The sequence below is a fragment of the Rhipicephalus sanguineus genome, chromosome 4, assembly GCF_013339695.2.
Source record: "Rhipicephalus sanguineus isolate Rsan-2018 chromosome 4, BIME_Rsan_1.4, whole genome shotgun sequence".
Taxonomy (NCBI): domain Eukaryota; kingdom Metazoa; phylum Arthropoda; class Arachnida; order Ixodida; family Ixodidae; genus Rhipicephalus; species Rhipicephalus sanguineus.
The window spans coordinates 130,077,016-130,094,285 of NC_051179.1; the positions used below are offsets into that span (position 1 = coordinate 130,077,016).

The 17,270-nt window shown below is 46.0% G+C and overlaps 1 protein-coding gene and 1 long non-coding RNA gene across 2 annotated transcripts in view; both read left to right on the top strand.

Moving 5' to 3' along the window:
* LOC119390681 (zinc finger protein 674-like) overlaps window positions 1-17,270 on the top strand; it is a 338,514-nt gene that overhangs the window by 314,384 nt on the left and 6,860 nt on the right. The gene's annotated exons all lie outside the window — the stretch shown is intronic.
* LOC119390674 (uncharacterized) lies at window positions 480-5,047 on the top strand. The gene is made up of 3 exons (XR_007415974.1): window positions 480-541; window positions 4,866-4,943; window positions 5,023-5,047. It is a non-coding gene; the product is annotated as an uncharacterized LOC119390674 (long non-coding RNA).

Below are 17,270 nucleotides of genomic sequence, written 5' to 3' on the forward strand. Positions count from 1 at the left end.
ACACGTTCACAACAGCCCTTATCCAGCACTCTCGCCTTTCTGCTTCGTACGACAGCTGTGGAAATCGGTAAAACTGAACGTTGTTATGCAGTCCTTTACGTCTGTGGCAATTCACAACGCAACAGTAGCATCGATCGCGGCGTTTCTTCGTAGCGTGTGCAGCGGTCTCGTCTGCTGCTGTTTTCGCCGTCGTTCTGGTGAGTGATACATCAGGCACTTCATGACGCTTCGGTGGCGCCTCCAACTAGCGGAGAGAAATTCACAGCTCTCATTCTGAGTGCTAAATACGCAAACACCCACGATATCAATCTCAGTCGTGGCTTCAAACTCACTAGTTGCACCTGGTCCCACAGCAAACTGTGTGAGGGTGTCGGTCTTTGTACTACCCAAAACTTTTCTGACAGGTGTTGCCACGCGTCCTGGAAACTCCAGAGTCTGACATCTATAAAAAGTTCATGAGACCATTCTACTCTGCGAAAGTGGATGACCAGAGTAGCTGTGTAACAAACGGCACGAAGGTGACGTGGAATTTCGATGAAAGGTACAGAACGTGATTTTAAATGCAAAGCATTCCTTAGCGAACCAAAGACACTTTGACGGTTTCCATCTGTCTATCTCGCTGCCTACGTCTGGACGCTTTAGTGGTCGACTATCCAACATGGTATTTACCGAAATTGGCATATATAGGAGGACATCAGTGTATGACGAATACGATTGACAGGTCATAACATGATTAGCATGAAAAATCGCGTCACCTAAGTCGTTGGACTACGCATTGCAAAGCATTGTGAGCGATTTCTTGGCGTCTTAGAATGTCAGTACCTTGCTGCTTGTCGACAAGAGTTTCTTAGCTTTGAATGTGTCGCTGCATTCTTTTTCCCATGACCATTATTTTATTTTTTTAGTATTCGATAGAGCGGATCCGCTACTGTAGAGGCGTTCTTGAGAAGCTTTAAATAAAAATTCCACATTCCCAAATATGCCTTAAGCACTGTAACTGTAGTGGGCTGAGGGGTTTATAAGATTACCCTCTTCTTCGCGCCATTAGGGTAAATGCCTCGTTTAGTGACCTTGTGACCCAAATATGTCACAGATTTCTCAAAGAACCGGCATTCGTTCGTGTTGAGCTATCTTCCCGTGTCAATTTGCATATTCAGTGTGTGCCCTTCAAATTGTACGCTCACTTCATAACATGATTGGGTTGCATTAACCAAATGGTACAGTTCATGCTGCATGTATAAAAAGGTACATGAGGCCATTCTACTCTGCAAAAAAAAAAAAAAAAACATTGCCTGTTACGCTTACGCGGGTATTGTTATGTACTTTATTTCTGTAAATAAGTTTTTTTCTACTATGTGTGATATGTATTGTACATTTGTTGGAATTTTCATCTGTCACTTGTTTCCATGCAATTGGTCTCCTGCGCCCCAGTCAAGCTGTTATATTACAGCTTTTAGCCCAGGAGACCATCCAGAAAGTAATGTTTTTTGTTTTATTCTGAAAGAGAATGAATAAGTAAATGCTCTGAGCCCTCGTCACAACATTCAAGCGCATGCAGGCTCTTTGGTCTCGCCTTAGCATTTGGGCACACGCTTTTCAAATCACCTACTTCTCAACATTTCCGACAAATAGAGCTTTTGTACTGACACACTTAGTAAACGAGTCTCTCCTGCCGCATTTTTCGCTCTTGCAGACTCTGCTTTCCTTAGAGTCTCTGGTCTTGATGCGATCGCCTTTTGACTACGTTCACTGATACCTCTTGTTCTTTCGACTGCATTTGCTCAGTGTCTTGCACTGGTAGTTCCCTGTCCACGGCGATATTATAAGCAACGGGAAAGCCCTTTGCATCGGCTATATTGTTCGCCATTAAGAAATGCTTGAAATGCTTTGATTATGACTCGTAAGTTTTGATTGTTTGGGTCGAACTCCGCGATTTTCCTAAGTGGCGGCATTTCGAGAGAAGGAGACCTCTTTGTTACTCATCAGTTCGTTGTTTCCTTGCTTGTACTGGTTGCGAGGTCAATGTCCGGTCATTATTGCTCACGGTCGAGTACCTCTGCTGGGCATTCGGTAGGCAACAGGTGGTGCCCTACTCCAGGAGCATGTGCGTTACTTTCCACTGGACGAAGGTGCAGCTCACTTGCTTTCGTTTGTGCCCCTCCGCCCATCCACTTGGCTATCGCCTACGCGGGTACGGAAGAACCTCGTCGCGAGTTGTAATAACATTATCACTCAGCCCGGCAAGAATAGAATACCTTTATTCAGTACCTATGTACATATATATACTGCGATGAGGAAAAGCAACACTGGGCTTTTGGCATGGGGGCAGCGAGTGCAAAGTAGAGGGAAAGGAAGCAGATAATGGAATAGCTGTCATGGCTACCATCTTTCTCTGAGGAAGCGCACGGCCTCCTGTTGCTTGGGCACGCTGTTCCCATTTCACCTTGCGACAACCTCTCACCCAAGACTCTTCTAACATCTCAGCCTCCAGTGGATGCCGTCCAGGCTTCCTTGGCCGTGGATCTCGTCGACTTGAGTGCTGCTACCACAGCACACTTCGAGTACGTGAACCCTGGTTCTTAAGCCACCTCACTTGAAAGTGTCACCGAGCTCATGCGTGCCCTCATGCAAATGACACGAGAACTCAACCGCTTAGTGTCGTTGAGCTCCTCCTTTCAGCCTGCTGCTTTACGATCTCCTTCGGAACTTCTAGAATGCAGCGTTTTCCAGGACGATGCTGTCTGGTGGATTCAAACTGTCAACAATCTTGGCATACGCCATGCCTAGCCAGAAAATCAAAAATGACTTGTGGCCATCAACAACCGCCTTCATGGTGGTGCCGAGGCATGGCATAAATATGAAGGCATAGAGCAACGGTCCTGGCCGAAATGGAGCGCCATTCATAGCAGCGTTTGGCCCTCTTCTGCATGCCTACAACCCTCTCCCAAACAGAATGGAGAGCGAAACCACCTCGACCTTACAGCCGTGCCCTGCGGCCCCATGACGCAGTGCTTCTCGGGCAGCCCTACCTCAGTCGTTGGCCACAGGAGCTGCACTCTGCTGCACGGTGCAGTCTTTGTGCATCTGATGCCATGGTATGAGTAAGAGAGGCCGTGACTACTCCAATTCCAGCACAGTTGGAGGAACTAACCCCTGGTTCGCCTTCGCTGGGACACACACACATCCGAGCTTCTCTCATGCCTGAAATGCCCTAGTGAAGGAACAGGAAGAGCCTATACCACCAATTGCCGTGCTCGACAACCCATTGAAGCCTCTTGTGCTGCTTCAAGAGCAGTCATTTACCGAATGCGCGCTGGATCACCTTGCGCCGAGTGAGACGCATAATGTAACAGGGGCTGGGGGGGGGGGGGGGGCGTTGACACCGGACACCCATCGAGAGGACACCAGAACATGTTTGTGCCTTTAGGTGAGGATGGAAAAGAAGTCACAAAATGGAAAAAAGATTTACAAGAACTGTCATATATATGGTCATAGCAGCTGTACTGAAAGGAAAAAAGCCGCAGCATCTGATTGCAGACCAGCAAAGCATACACGGGGAATGGAGTACAATGCGTCAGACAGCCAGGTGTTCAGCGAGAAGGTTCATCGGGACAAGTGCAGGAATGCTTCCCTGTCGCTAATCCCACTTTCCGTTGACGGAATATCTATAACGAAAAAGCCTGCGCTGGACTTCAGAGCCACGGCACCCAAAGAGCCACCTAGACTGCTTCCAGAGCTGTCGGGCATCGATGAAAAGGAGGAGAGTGAGCGACCGGTTGATAACATCGAAAATTTCGCTCAACAAAAAGACTTTTCATGTACCTCAAAGCCAGAAAAGGTTCGTGACAAATATCCGGACTGTCTTCCTGTAGCTGACAATCATGCGGATCTAAGTGAAAAGGAGAGACCTTGCCACCCACGGTGCCTTCTGGATGCTGTTCCGCCCTCTTCCCCTGGGCATGCTGCAACCACCGTTACTTCCGTGACAAAGCCAGCTGCCAGATGCATGTTTTACAGCTCACATTACATTGCAGCAGGACCGAGACCGACCACCGCGATGCAGCCAGTGTTGGCCACCAGAGACACTTTTGGCATATCCCCAAACCAAATTGTAACCACCGCGATGCTGCCAGCACTGCCCACCAGAGGCATTGTCAGCAACTCGCTGTCACGGTCGAGTGTCATGACAAAGAACGACAGCGGGGTTCAGGCGCGCGGGCATCTAGCATGCAGAAGAGGAAGAAGAACCAGATAATAGAAAAAGCTGGCCCAGGAAAGGGTGCGGTCATTGCGTCTGTTTCGTCACACTACCGATATGTGACGTCACATGCCACGTTCTCATTGAGAGAAAGATTATACTTTATTCATATTTCGTTATCCTTGTGATCATCTTACGTCACAAGGGATAGGCAGTGTTCTTGTTGTTTGTCAGCGTAGAAGTGCTTATGCATTTAAAAGGAGCATGTCGAATGACTATATGTAAGGATGAAGATATTATTACAATTATTTCCAGAACTGCAGAGGCCGATTAGCCGTACTCAACTTTATTTTCAATTTTAATGAAGTAGATTCCCATAGACATCTTCCAGTATCTGTTACTGCTCTATTATGCATCCTAAGCAATTTAAACTGCATAAAGAAGTAGATAATAGGTTTGAGTTTTTTAGTAAAATTGATGGAAATTACTAAAGGCAAAACTGGGTAGAGCATGGGAAGAACATAAGACCAGGCGATTATACAAAAGTATAAATGGTTCCACTAGATTTTTAAAAATATGTCTGAAAACTATGTATTTTAATAATTGCCATAAGTTCCTGTGTTGGTGCGTATACATCACTAACTGGTCTTTTCAAACGCTATTTCAGATTATTGGACAGTTGCTCTCTGGAGATGCAACCATCGGGCACACGCCAAGACCAAGTCAATGTAGCGAAAGAGATCATGTAAGAGGGCTTTCATTTCTTTTCTCTTCAGTAATTTTTCAAATTACCACTCGCAACAGTGCAAGCCAATTTATTTCAGGATGACTGGGCAGCAGAACCAGTACATCAGGCAGCATTGGGTCTGGCTTGTGAGTCAGGACAAGCTGTAGACACATCACCAGACTCAGCGTGTGAGCCAGGCCGTGGCACAAACAAATCTGTTCAAGTGGGACTACCAACCGCCCAAAAAGCATCACAAGCAATTGAAAAGAAGAGTCTGTCATCAATTGCTACACAAACAGAATCACTAGCTGTTTCTTCAGGTATGTCTCCGCATTTGCCATAAGATAAAAGTCAGTTTCGCTGTAAGGGTGCTATATCAACAAATCGGAATGTTACACGAAGTAAGGCTAGCAGCTCACCCCTTTAGTCTCCGATACGGCATCACTCTGCAAAATGCTGACGTATGGGAGTATGCATGCTCCAGTGAGCGAATCAACTTTCGTGCTGTCTGTCGCTTCAGTGCAAAGTAAGCGGTGAGAGCGCAGCAAGTACAAACGGTAGAAAGGTATTAGTACTGATCTCTTTCGAGATAGCATACAGCTGCACCTGCTTAATCAAAGTTTACAGTTGCTGACCGAGCAACTCAACTTCTTCCCCTTCGCCTGGCTCTCCTTCATGTGCATTCGCGTGACGAAGATGACCAGCGTGTTTAATCTCTGCTTAAATAGCAGCCGTCGTCAGCCCTCCTTTGCTTTCACTCGGATATACTAGAAGGTGCGACATGCAGGATGGCGTTATTGATTCAGAATTTACATGTAACGTGACGCCAACGGCGCAAATGCACCTCGAGTGTCCGTATACCTGCTGTCAGAATAATGACAGATGGATTGTGTGCATTGTTCGTTGTGGTCATAGCGGAACACAACTTCGGACCTAATATGTAACCTGAAATAAATTATATTACAATGACTATGCTTTTCATGGGAGATGTGCTTTCAAGGCCCTTTGGCACTTGCATTTAATTTTAAAACAAGAATATAATGTACTGTGTGCCTGTGTATTGACTGTTAGAAGGATGCCCAGAAGTCTAAAGCATAGCTATATAGCATGATACAGTGTCCGAAAAAATGGCAAAGCTTGAGCTAAGTCTCGCAAGGCTTAAAGACAGCGAAGCTGGCCGATTCTCAAGTTTCGAAAAGTTTTTTGCTAGGTTTTGCTAGGCATCACTACGTTTGGGTAGGCATCACTTGCTTTGGGTTTTGCGCATACGCAGCAGGCGTGCCTAAGTTACATGCCCGGAAACTGGATCAAGACTGTTATCCTCTGAAGTGATAATCTGCCGGACTTAATACTTGGAAGTTCTCGACCACAAGCAGCCTGCGCGCGAATTTGCAGCGATTTTGCATGTATTCTCCCCATCGAGCGACATATCCAGGATCTTGCGCTCGCCGGCGACGCTTGGCAAGCAGCCCCTTCAGCTCAATGTCTCCGAGGATATTCTAACCTGGCTGCACGTTATCTTTCTTTATACGCAGCGTCTTTTGGAGTTTGTTTCCGTCTACCCATGGTGAAGAAAAGATGCAGCACGTGCTCTTGAAATCGGTGTAGTGGGACGTCGATGAGTCGGCGCGCAGGAATGGTCATGCGCAATGTCAAGGCAGGGGGCCGAAGCTTGGCCAAGGTCCTGTGTTGCGCAGTTGGCCTGGTTGCCATGGCTATGCGAGGTGATATCACAGCTATGCGAGGTTTTCGATCAACGAGCGTGGTTTTACGGATAGCTTAAACGGGCCAGTAAACAACCCCTAGGTCCAAAAATTGTAATGAAGATAATTATGCGCACTTTTGCTATGTGAACATGCTGCCGCAAGAATTTTGCGAATGCGTGCTATAATAAGGAAGTTACAGGGGTTAGAATATCCGTTTCAGCTCGTTTCAAATTTTCGCGCGGCCTCGCCACCCTTCTCCGCCACAGGGAGGGGAAGGCGTAGACCGTCGTCATGACTCCGCCCATTTCGGCAACGTGACATGACGTCATCAATTGACGTCATCGGCGAGCTAGATCAGTCGCGACGCACTTCTGCTTGCTGCGGCTCCTGGTTGTTTATTGTTTACATTGTCGCACGTGCTTTGTAACTTGATGGGTAGTTTCCGGCTCTTCAGTATTTTTAAGCCTTTGCTCATGTCGAAGGCGAAGTGCGCGCAGGTGCTATGCAGTGCAAGGAATATATGCACAACAACCCGACAACTGTGTGGCCATAACCGCATCACCGCAGGGCCAAGAAACAAGGCGCAGTTTCGTAGCGATGGGTGGGAACAGGAACTGACATTAACTTGACAACTGTTTGTTGAAACCTGGTTTAGACCAATCGACGAGCCCAGCGGTGCAAGTTGCCCATGGGCAAGTTTGCATCACTGCACGTACGAGGGGGATTGGTCAGGCGAAGGAAAAAGGTGCGGGAATTGTTCTTCAAAATGGAGGGCCTGCGCGGCACGCACCGCTGTAATATTCGGAAAATGTGATCGCCGCGGTCTACTGTACAAATTGGCGAGCTTGCTTGCGGGGTGTCAAAAAAGTCGGAGACTGTTTACTGGCCCTTTAAACAGCTTCTCTGTTAGAAACCAGGGAATTCATACCACGTGATGCTTCCAATGCAGGTGAATCTCGGATCCGGCGGGCTCCGTTCCAACTACCGGGCTTGTTGCCGGGCTTGCGCTAGGCGTAGGTGGTTTTACAGCGAAAGCTGTTATGAGATCACAACAAGGGCCGTTTTTGGCGCCGTAGTTGTCCGCCGCCGCTGCCAGTGTTCGTAACCACTATCGCACGAAATAAGAAAAAAAGAACGAAATAAGAAAACATCTGCGGGATGGAACAGGGTTCGAACTTGGGACCTTTGCATGGCAGCCCAGTGTTCTACCACAGAGCCATGCCAGTGCTTGAAGCTCTGTAGACATATATATCTTTGACATATATAGTAGACATATATATAATTTAGGACTGTATATTTTTTTTTAGTTTCAGCTTGTTACAAACCATCATCTTGTTTTCATTGCTGTCACGAAGCTGCATGTCGTTTGAGAATTCTACACAAATAGACGAGAGCTCGCTGTTGATCATTTCAACATTTGCACGTGCATAATCAGTAATTGTTTTCTTGTCTCGCATGTTTTTTTTTTACGCACTAGCATGGTCCCTCAATACTTTTTACTGGTCATGAAACTCCCGCGAAAGTTTCATATTGGGACAAAAGTGGCCACCAGAGGCGCCACCGCAAGCAGAAGGGCATTGATCTACCGTGCATGGTAGGGCAGTTGCACATGTCAATATGGTAGATGATGCGCGTTGTCAAATTGCCCAAGTCATTGATTGCTGGCAATGTTTTGACTGAGGGTGCCTGTCAAGTGACGCATATATTCGTGACGTTCCTACATTTCTCGATTCCTGCATAGTCGCTTTCGGGCTTAAACTGAACACTGTGAGTGGTTCTAGATGACTGACAGGTTAACATATTTTGCGCTAGAGGTTGCGGAGTAGCTGTGCACTGGCTGCACGCAACACTCATTGTCACTTTATTCTATAGTGTATCACGAAGCTGCAAATAGAAGTTCGTGTGCCAATAAACGAGCCTGTATATCAGGCTAACTTGGCATTAATAGCTTTGGAGTACCTCTTGAGGGATATTGTTAATGAAGCATAGCTTTAAAAATCAAAAGCGCAGATTAAGATACCACAAAACGGAGAGGGATGCTCGTGTTGTTTTCCTTCTTTTTCTTTGGTTTCATAAATTGCGCTTTTGATTTTGAAGATTTAAAAAAATAATTAGGTGAAACTGCTGTGAGCTGCTTTTGCTAGATATAGGCCCTATGTGCGATTTTCAAGCGAAAGGTTTTGATTTTACGCATGCAGATTTCATAACACTGCCGAGTTCTAATATACGCGGCTCTTTTTTTTTTATCCATTCTCATAATATACTGTCGCAATGACCACCACGAATTCTAAGTTGGTGTTCCAGTTAGCCACCCTGTTCCTTCTATGTAAACGCCAGCACAAATCGAAATCAACCCGGAGCTTCCATCAACTCAGTTATTCAGCTTAAACTGATCAATTATACATAAAACTGCATTACTCTTTTTGGACCGTTATAGAAATTTTCTCGATTCAGCGACAGCACCAGCAAACAGCGCTATCAAAGCAGAACAAAATATTACATTCTGGCCCACGGCACCACTTTTAATTAAAAAGTGTTTTATGCCGGGGTCCACCAAGTACATCCGTCATGGATATGACGTTGATAAAATGGACGCCAACGGGCGAGAAAGAAAAAAACCAAGAAAAAGATCCCCCGCTGGGAATCGAACCCACGATCTTGCGGCTGCGACGGGAAGCGCCCAACGCCCTACCGGCCGCACTGGTGTCGCCGAGGCACCTTTGACGCAGTTACATTGGTTTTGTTCTTTCTTTGCCTTTCGCTTCGTGTTAGCGTACGTCGGCTCATCGGAGTAGTGCAGCTTCCACATGCACCAACGGGAATTCTCCGCCTTCGACTGCTTCGATTGCGAGAGCACCGACTAACAAAACTGCTGCAATACGCGTTGAAGAAAGGATGCGATTTCGACGGGCGAATGTCGTGCCTTGGTGGAGCGAGACTAGCGCCTGCGAGACAGAGCACAGCGGGACGCACGCATTTGCGACTCGGGCTACGAACCTGTACCTCCCGTGTTGCTGAAGCGTTGTGTGGTAGTGTATGCATGAGCGCAGGTGTCGGTCACCCATTGCTAGAAAGCGCATACCGTGCCGTTTCTTGACGACCCTTTGAAGACGTGCATACCGGGTACCAATGTTGATTATGAGCTTGTTGATATCATGCTTATGCGGGATTCACGATTTGCTGTGTCCAGATATATTTTCATAACATCAGCTACCACAACGGTTTAATCATGATCATGGGCGTTAGTCGTCGCGATAGAGGCATGCTGTCAACATGGGTGCAACTGCATCCACGTCAAAACGGTGCTGTAGCTGCCAAACACGAAGAGACATTGTACAAGCTCTCATATATCACTACACAATAAGCACTACTCTGAAGACACGTTTCACTTTCGTGTTATACCGATTCCTATGACGGAGGGATCAGCCATGTTTTTTTTTTTTTAGTTTCTATCGTTATCCGGAAAGCAACAAACGCACATACTCCGAACACCGCACTTCACATAAAACTCCAAACACGCTCACACACACTACACACACAATTCTAGGCACGGCGTCTTCCACCAGTCTTGGTCGATCTCGAGCCAGTGAAACGAGGTTTCCATTCACTGTGCACACGTCCGCATGTACAGTACGGTCTACTCTTAGAGGGAACACGCAAGCGGGCGGCCGCCGGTCCGCGGAGCGCTAACTGCCGGCGAGATTGGGAAATGCGGAGCATGCGCGTAGAATCACAAGGCGGTTCGTGTCCCGCGTTGTCTGCTACTTCTTCGCCTCAGCGCTCGTTGTGCGCTAGCGAAATTCTATATTTCTACGGTTGGAAGGACAAGCTTGCTATGATATCTGCATCGGGCATAAATTTGCTTGTCTGTTGAAAAGAAACGGTGGGAACCGGTGGTTCCCACCGTTTCTTTTCTCGATGTTATCTTTCTGTTGCTTCGACGCGTGCCTACAAAAAGGCCCTGCGTTCGAAGTAATAAATCAGTTGTGAGTGCAGCGCTATGTGTGTGTGTCCTTCCTAAATGTCCTGTCTTTTTTGCGCTGGTAAATCTATCTTGAGTGTGTGCCATACTGAGTAGATTCAAGAACCCCCTTAGAAACTTTAATACCTGCTGGCTGGAGTGTATTGAACTTATGAATAAGGTATGACTGTATATTTTCTGTCTCTTGGGGACTGGAAATTTGAATGAAGTATTTAAAGTTTGAGTTCGTCGAAGTTGTGACCTGCTACATTAAAAAACTGTGCCACTGATTTGGGTAACTTCTTCGCCATGTCCGCACGATGCCCGTTTAATCTTTAACAGGCTGTTCCGCTTCGCCAATGTACCGTTTTTGACAATATGAACATTCGATCATTTAGATAACGTTTGAACTAGTGCAGGTAAAACTAGGTTTTATATGATGGACGTAATCACTTCCGGTGCTTCCAACTATAATGTCATCTTGATGGTGCTTACAAGTCTTGCATCTTAGATGAGAACAAGGTGTTATGTGGGCAGTAGAATGGGGGTTTTCTTTTGCATGCACTAACATGTCCTTAACATTCCTGCTGCGGCGATACACGACATTTGGTACTCCGGGAAACACTTTTCTAAGGCGCTCGTTGCTTGCCAGTATTGGGTAATACTTACGGAGGATATTATTTATGTTTATATTATATTATATTATATTATATTATATTATATTATATTATATTATATTATATTATTTATGGCTGTGCTGCGGGGGCCCTTTGAGCTAGTGATGATTTCCTATCTAGTAGACATGCTTCGTTGTAGACCTTGTTTAGAGCATCTTGCGGGTAATTTCTTTTAACTAATGTTTCCTTAGGTTGCTTAAGTGGTGAACGTAGTCACCGTCATCGCTACAGATCCTTGTTATACGCCTCGCCTGTCCCACAAATATCCCTCGTTTGCAGTGTCGCGGGTGATGACTCGTGTAATCTAGGTATTGCTGGCTGTCTTTTGGTTTTCTGTAAAGTGTCGTCTTTAATTTTCCTGCTTCAATAGATACCGTCGTGTCTAGGAAGTTAATTTCACTGGAAGAATGGTGCATGGGGAATTTAATACTAGAGTGAAACTTGTTACAGTGGTCAATGGATGTGTTTAGTGCACTTACGCCGTGTTGCCATATGATAAATATGTCGTCTATGTCAAGGAGATAGGTGGAAGGCTTCACTGGGCATGATTTCAACAGCTGTGATTCTAACTGCCCCATAAAAATGTTGGCGCAAAAGGAATTCCCATACTAGTGCTGAATGTGTGTAGGTAAAAGGACGATTCAAATTCAAAATACTTTAGTGTCAGGACTAATTTGAGTAATGATAGGTAAACTTCATTATGTGTTTGCTTGCTTTCTATGAGTGATTTTGAAACCGCTTCAATCCCTGCAGTGGTAGGTATATTCGTATACAAGGAGCAGACATCTAATGTTACCAGAATGGCCTGATCCGAGAGTGTTTGTGTTTCGTTGATAGAATCTATTATTTGAAGGAAATGAGGTGTATCTTGAACAAAAGACGGTAGGTTAAATGGTATTTTAGATAAATAATGATTTAGAAATGTTGACAGCGACTCAGTAGGTGTACTGTTGTTAGATATTATAGGCCTGCCCGGGATTTGCGCGATAAACAGTTCATCTATGGACACCTTATGCATCTTCGGAAGCAGGTAGAAGCGGCCTGCTTGCTTGTTTTTAGTCATCAGGAACCGGTGCTCGGAGTGTGTGAGAGCGCATACGCTACTCTCCTCCTCTAGTCTCATCTCCTTCAAGTGGCGTTCAGTCCAGCGTTTGCCTCAGTTGGCTCCTCTGAAATGCGGGCTCGACATGCCGAAATTCTCTCCTGCGCAGCGCCGCGATGAGGGCCAGGGCATGCGCGTTTTCTCCCCTTCTCTCTCCTCTCCTATGCTGCCTCTCTCTCGCGCGCCTGTCGACGTTCCCCACACGCCCTGTGAGAATTAACGGCCAGGCTAGAGGGAAGACACGACGCGCGTAGTGTTCTTCCTCGCGTTCCACGACGCTAGGTCGGTAGCATGCCCAGCGAACGCCGATGGAATGCGATCGTACAAGTGCTCCGGCTTCGCATCGCCTCGTGGTCCCCTTTAGCGGGAGATGGTGTAATTTCTTTTATGGAACAGTTAGAATCAGAACTGTTGAAATCATGTCCAGTGAAGCCTTCCACCTATCTCCGTGACATAGACGACATGTTTATCGTATGGCAACATGGAGTAAGTGCACTAAACGCATTCATTGACCACTGTAACAAGTTTCACTCTAGTATTAAATTCACCATGCACCATTCTTCCAGTGAAATTAACTTCCTAGACACGGCGGTATCTATTGAAGCAGGAAAATTAAAGACGACGCTTTACAGAAAACCAACAGACAGCCAGCAATACCTAGATTACACTAGTCATCACCCGCGACACTGCAAACAAGGGATATTTGTGGGACAGGCAAGGCGTGTAACAAGGATCTGTAGCGATGACAGTGACTACGTTCACCACTTAAGCAACCTAAAGGAAACATTAGTTAAAAGAAATTACCCTCAAGATGCTCTAAACAAGGCCTACAACGAAGCATGTCAAGTAGATAGAAAATCATCACTAGCTCAAAGGGCCCCCCGTAGCACAGCCATAAATAACGTAAATATAATATAATATAATATAATATAATATAATATAATATAATATAAACATAAATAATATCATATAATATCATCCGTAAGTATTACCCAATACTGGCAAGCAACGAGCGCCTTAGAAAAGCGTTTCCCGGAGTACCGGAGTGTGTCGCCGCAATAGCAATGTTAAGGACACGTTAGTGCATGCAAAAGTAAACCCTCATTCTACTGCCCACATAACACCTTGTTCTCGTCCAAGATGTAAGACTTGTAAACACCATCAAGATGACGTTATAGTTAAAAGCACCGGAAGTGATTACGTCCATCATATAAAATCTAGTTTCACCTGCACTAGTTCAAACGTTATCTACATGATCGAATATTCATAATGTCAAAAACGGTACATTGGCGAAACGGGACAGCCTGTTAATGTTAGATTAAACGGGCATCGCGCGGACATGGCGAAGAAGTTCCCCAAAGCAGCGGCACAGCATTTTAATGTAGCAGGTCACAACTTCGACGATCTCAAACTTTACATACTTTAGTCAAATTTCCAGTCCCCAAGAGACAGAAAATATAGAGTCATACCTTATTCACAAGTTCAATACACTCCACCTAGCAGGTATTAAAGTTTCTAAGGGGGCTCTTGAATCTACTCAGTATGGCAAATACACAACGAAAACCAGTGAGAGTTAAGCCTTTCTGAGAATTTCGAACCTACTATTGTTAAAGTGCCACGTGCTTCCACTGACAATCAATCAGCAAAATGTATACCCTTCCCTCTCCCCCACCCCATTTTTGTTCCTTTTCTTTTCTTTTTTTCTCACCTTCCTTATGACTCACCCAGTTCGTCACGGCGGCCTCTCCCACCCCCTCCCCCAGTCTGGTAGTTTCCCTCTCCTTCTCCCTTCTGGTGGAGAGGGCACGAAGCATATACACAAGAGCGCTAAGGAAATCAGTTCCAGCCTTGCAGAAACAAGTCCACTAGTCGAAACGTCAGCTAGAGCACCCACTCCCTGTTTACAGATTTTTTTAGCTTATTCGTCACTTCATTTTGAAAGTGTTCACTTGAAGCAGTGAATATCTTTACCAGTGCCATAACATGGTCAACCTTATCAGGACCCGGATTAACCTGAACATCACCGCACAAATTAGCAAATGAGCAAGAGAAAAAAGCGCCAGGCCTGAACGGAAAGCTCAGCACATTCGTAGCGTAAGCTGGAAGAGCAGCATTTCTAGAGCCCGTTATAAAACTCTCTTGGGGCTACTAATACAAGTACACTTGCAAGGTACCCACTGCGCCATAAATCATAATTTTTGTGAAGTTGGGAAGCACTCTCTACGCCATTATTCGTCATTCTGCGGAGAAGCGAGGTACCAGCTACTCATCTGTAAGGTATTTTGTGCACTTTGTTAATGCGATGACTCGTGACAATGAAGAATTATGGCTGACTGAGCATTTTGTAATGGGTTGGAAACTTTTAAACAACCCACTAATTACGTAATTCGCACTGTGTGACGCCCAGTTGTTATTTCACTCTCCCACCACGCTATATAACATACGTTATCGTGAGAAAGCGAGAGAGGGAAAGACCTTTATTGAGACCCTCAGGAAATGGATCATGGGCGCCTTATGGGCTTCCTTGACAATGAATACAAGTGCACTTTCAAGGAAACCACTACGCTATGAATCATCATAATGTTTGTGAAGTAGGGAAGCAGCCACTATGCCATTTTTCGTCATTCTGCGGAGAACCGTGGTACCCGGAAAGTACCTCTAAGACGTTATGTGCACTTTGTTGATGCTGTGCCTGATGACGATGAAGCATTATGGCAGAGCCTTTTGTAAGGGGTTGGAAGCAATCAACAACCCACTCGTTGCACAATTCACATCGTGTGACGCCTGGTTGTTATTTTACTTATCTACCACGCTATCTGACATATGTTAATGTGGTTCCTTCCCGACATGAAGCTGGTGTAGGGTCTTTTAGCTAAGCAATTTCAAGCACCGGCATGGCTCTGAGGTAGAATACTGGGCTGCCACGCAGCGGGCTCAGGTTCGAACTCCGTTTCATACTGGATATTCTTTTTTATTTCGTGCTAAAGCGGTTATGGACGCCGGCAGCGGTGGCGGACAATTATGGCGCCAGAAACGGCCGTTGTTGTTAATCTCATAGCAGCTTTCGCTGTAAAAAATACAAGAAGTGGACGTCCACCCACGAAATAACGGTGACTAAGTGAACACGAACGGAGCCACGCAAGGCTACATGGCTCCGTAACTTTTCTCCGCTGAGTGACAAAGCCGATGTAAGTGCGGTAAGGGCACAAATGAATACCCAATTTGGTCATACGCTGACAGTGTACAATGGGAGATATGCAGCCAGATAGAAGTCCAACAAATGGAAGCAAGTTGTTACACACTGACCTAGGAAACAACACGTTATTAGCTTGAGGCCTTGGGCTGCGAATCCGCGCTTAGTCGGCATGAGTGATCCTTTTTACAGCAGAGCTGCTCTGGGGCGCTTGAAGCGGTGAGCAGTGGCAGCATCGATATAATGCTGATTGCTTCAGATGAGATGGTGATCGCAAGTCACGGCACAAGGTAAAGAGGCACACCACGTGTCGGCTGGACACCCGCAGGACCCAAACAATTCAGCCGGTGGCGTTCAGCCCAACGCTGCGCGCACCTCAGGACTGCTGGACCCTAGAAAACAGCACGCTATTAGCTTGAGGCTTCGGGCTGAAAATCGCCCAACATTTGGTGAGTGTTACATCATTTAGGGCAAAGCGACAGGAGTGACAAAACTGAGGTGCCACTACAACTTCTGCTGTCCACAAGACATCGACAGTGTGTGTTTGTTCAATGCTTCGTAGGTTTCATGTGCGAATTTCAGTTCCCTGTGGGATCACACCTGCCTGCTGCCCTGCCATCGATTTGTTTAGCTGCCACAAAAGCCAGCTACATTCAAGAACCGTCACCTGGTATGGGTAGCCCGCTTTCCTATGTTTGCTCAATTGAACATTATCACTTCCTTCCATCATGTGTTCACATGATTTTATCAGGGCTTATCGCAAAGCAGAAATGGCAGTGCCATTCTTAACAATCTTAGAGTGGGCCGACCAGTAATCCAACAGAGACTTGATGCTCGCGTGGCTGTATTTCCAACGGATATGGCTTGGGCCAAAAGTAAGCTCAACATCTAAGAACTTGAGCCAACCATTAACAGCAGTTTCTGTAGTGAAGGACAAACCCATGTCTTGCTCTCTAAAAATGTTTAATATGTCGATCATATTTGACGTTGCCATGCCAAATTCGGTAAAAATAATGTCATCGACGTCCTGAAAATGGACTGTGGAAGACCGCACAGATTACGGTTAACGTTTTTGTCCACCTTTGGCAAAAAACGCCAGGCCTGCGCGGAAAGCGCAGCACAGTCACAGCGAAAGCTGGAAGAGCGGCATTTCTAGAGCCCGTTATAAACTCTCCTGTGGCTACTAACACAGGTACATTAGCAACGTACCCACTACGCCACAAAGCGTAATTTTTGGGAAGTTGGGAAGCACCCAGCACGACATTATTCGTTGTTCTGCGGAGAAGCGAGGTATCATATGTAAGCGATTATGTGCAGCTTGTTGATTTGGCGGTTGATGACGATGAATAATTATGGTTGCGCCCTTTGTAATGGGTTGGAAGCTTTAAACGACCCACTAGTTACGTAATGCATATTGTGTGACGCCCGGTCGTTATTTAACGGTCCCTACCCACGCTTTATAAAACACTTTAACCAGAGAACGTAGAGCGAGGAGAGAGAGAGAATTGACTTTATTGAGACCCTGAGGAAATGGATTATGGGAGCCTTATGGGCTTCCTTGGTAACCAACAGAAGTGCACTTGCGAGGAACCCACTACGCTATAAATCATTGTAATTTTGAGAAGTAGGGCAGTAGGCACTGTGCCATTTTTCGTCATTCTACAGACAGCCGTGGTACCTGCTAAACGCATGTAAGGCATTATGCG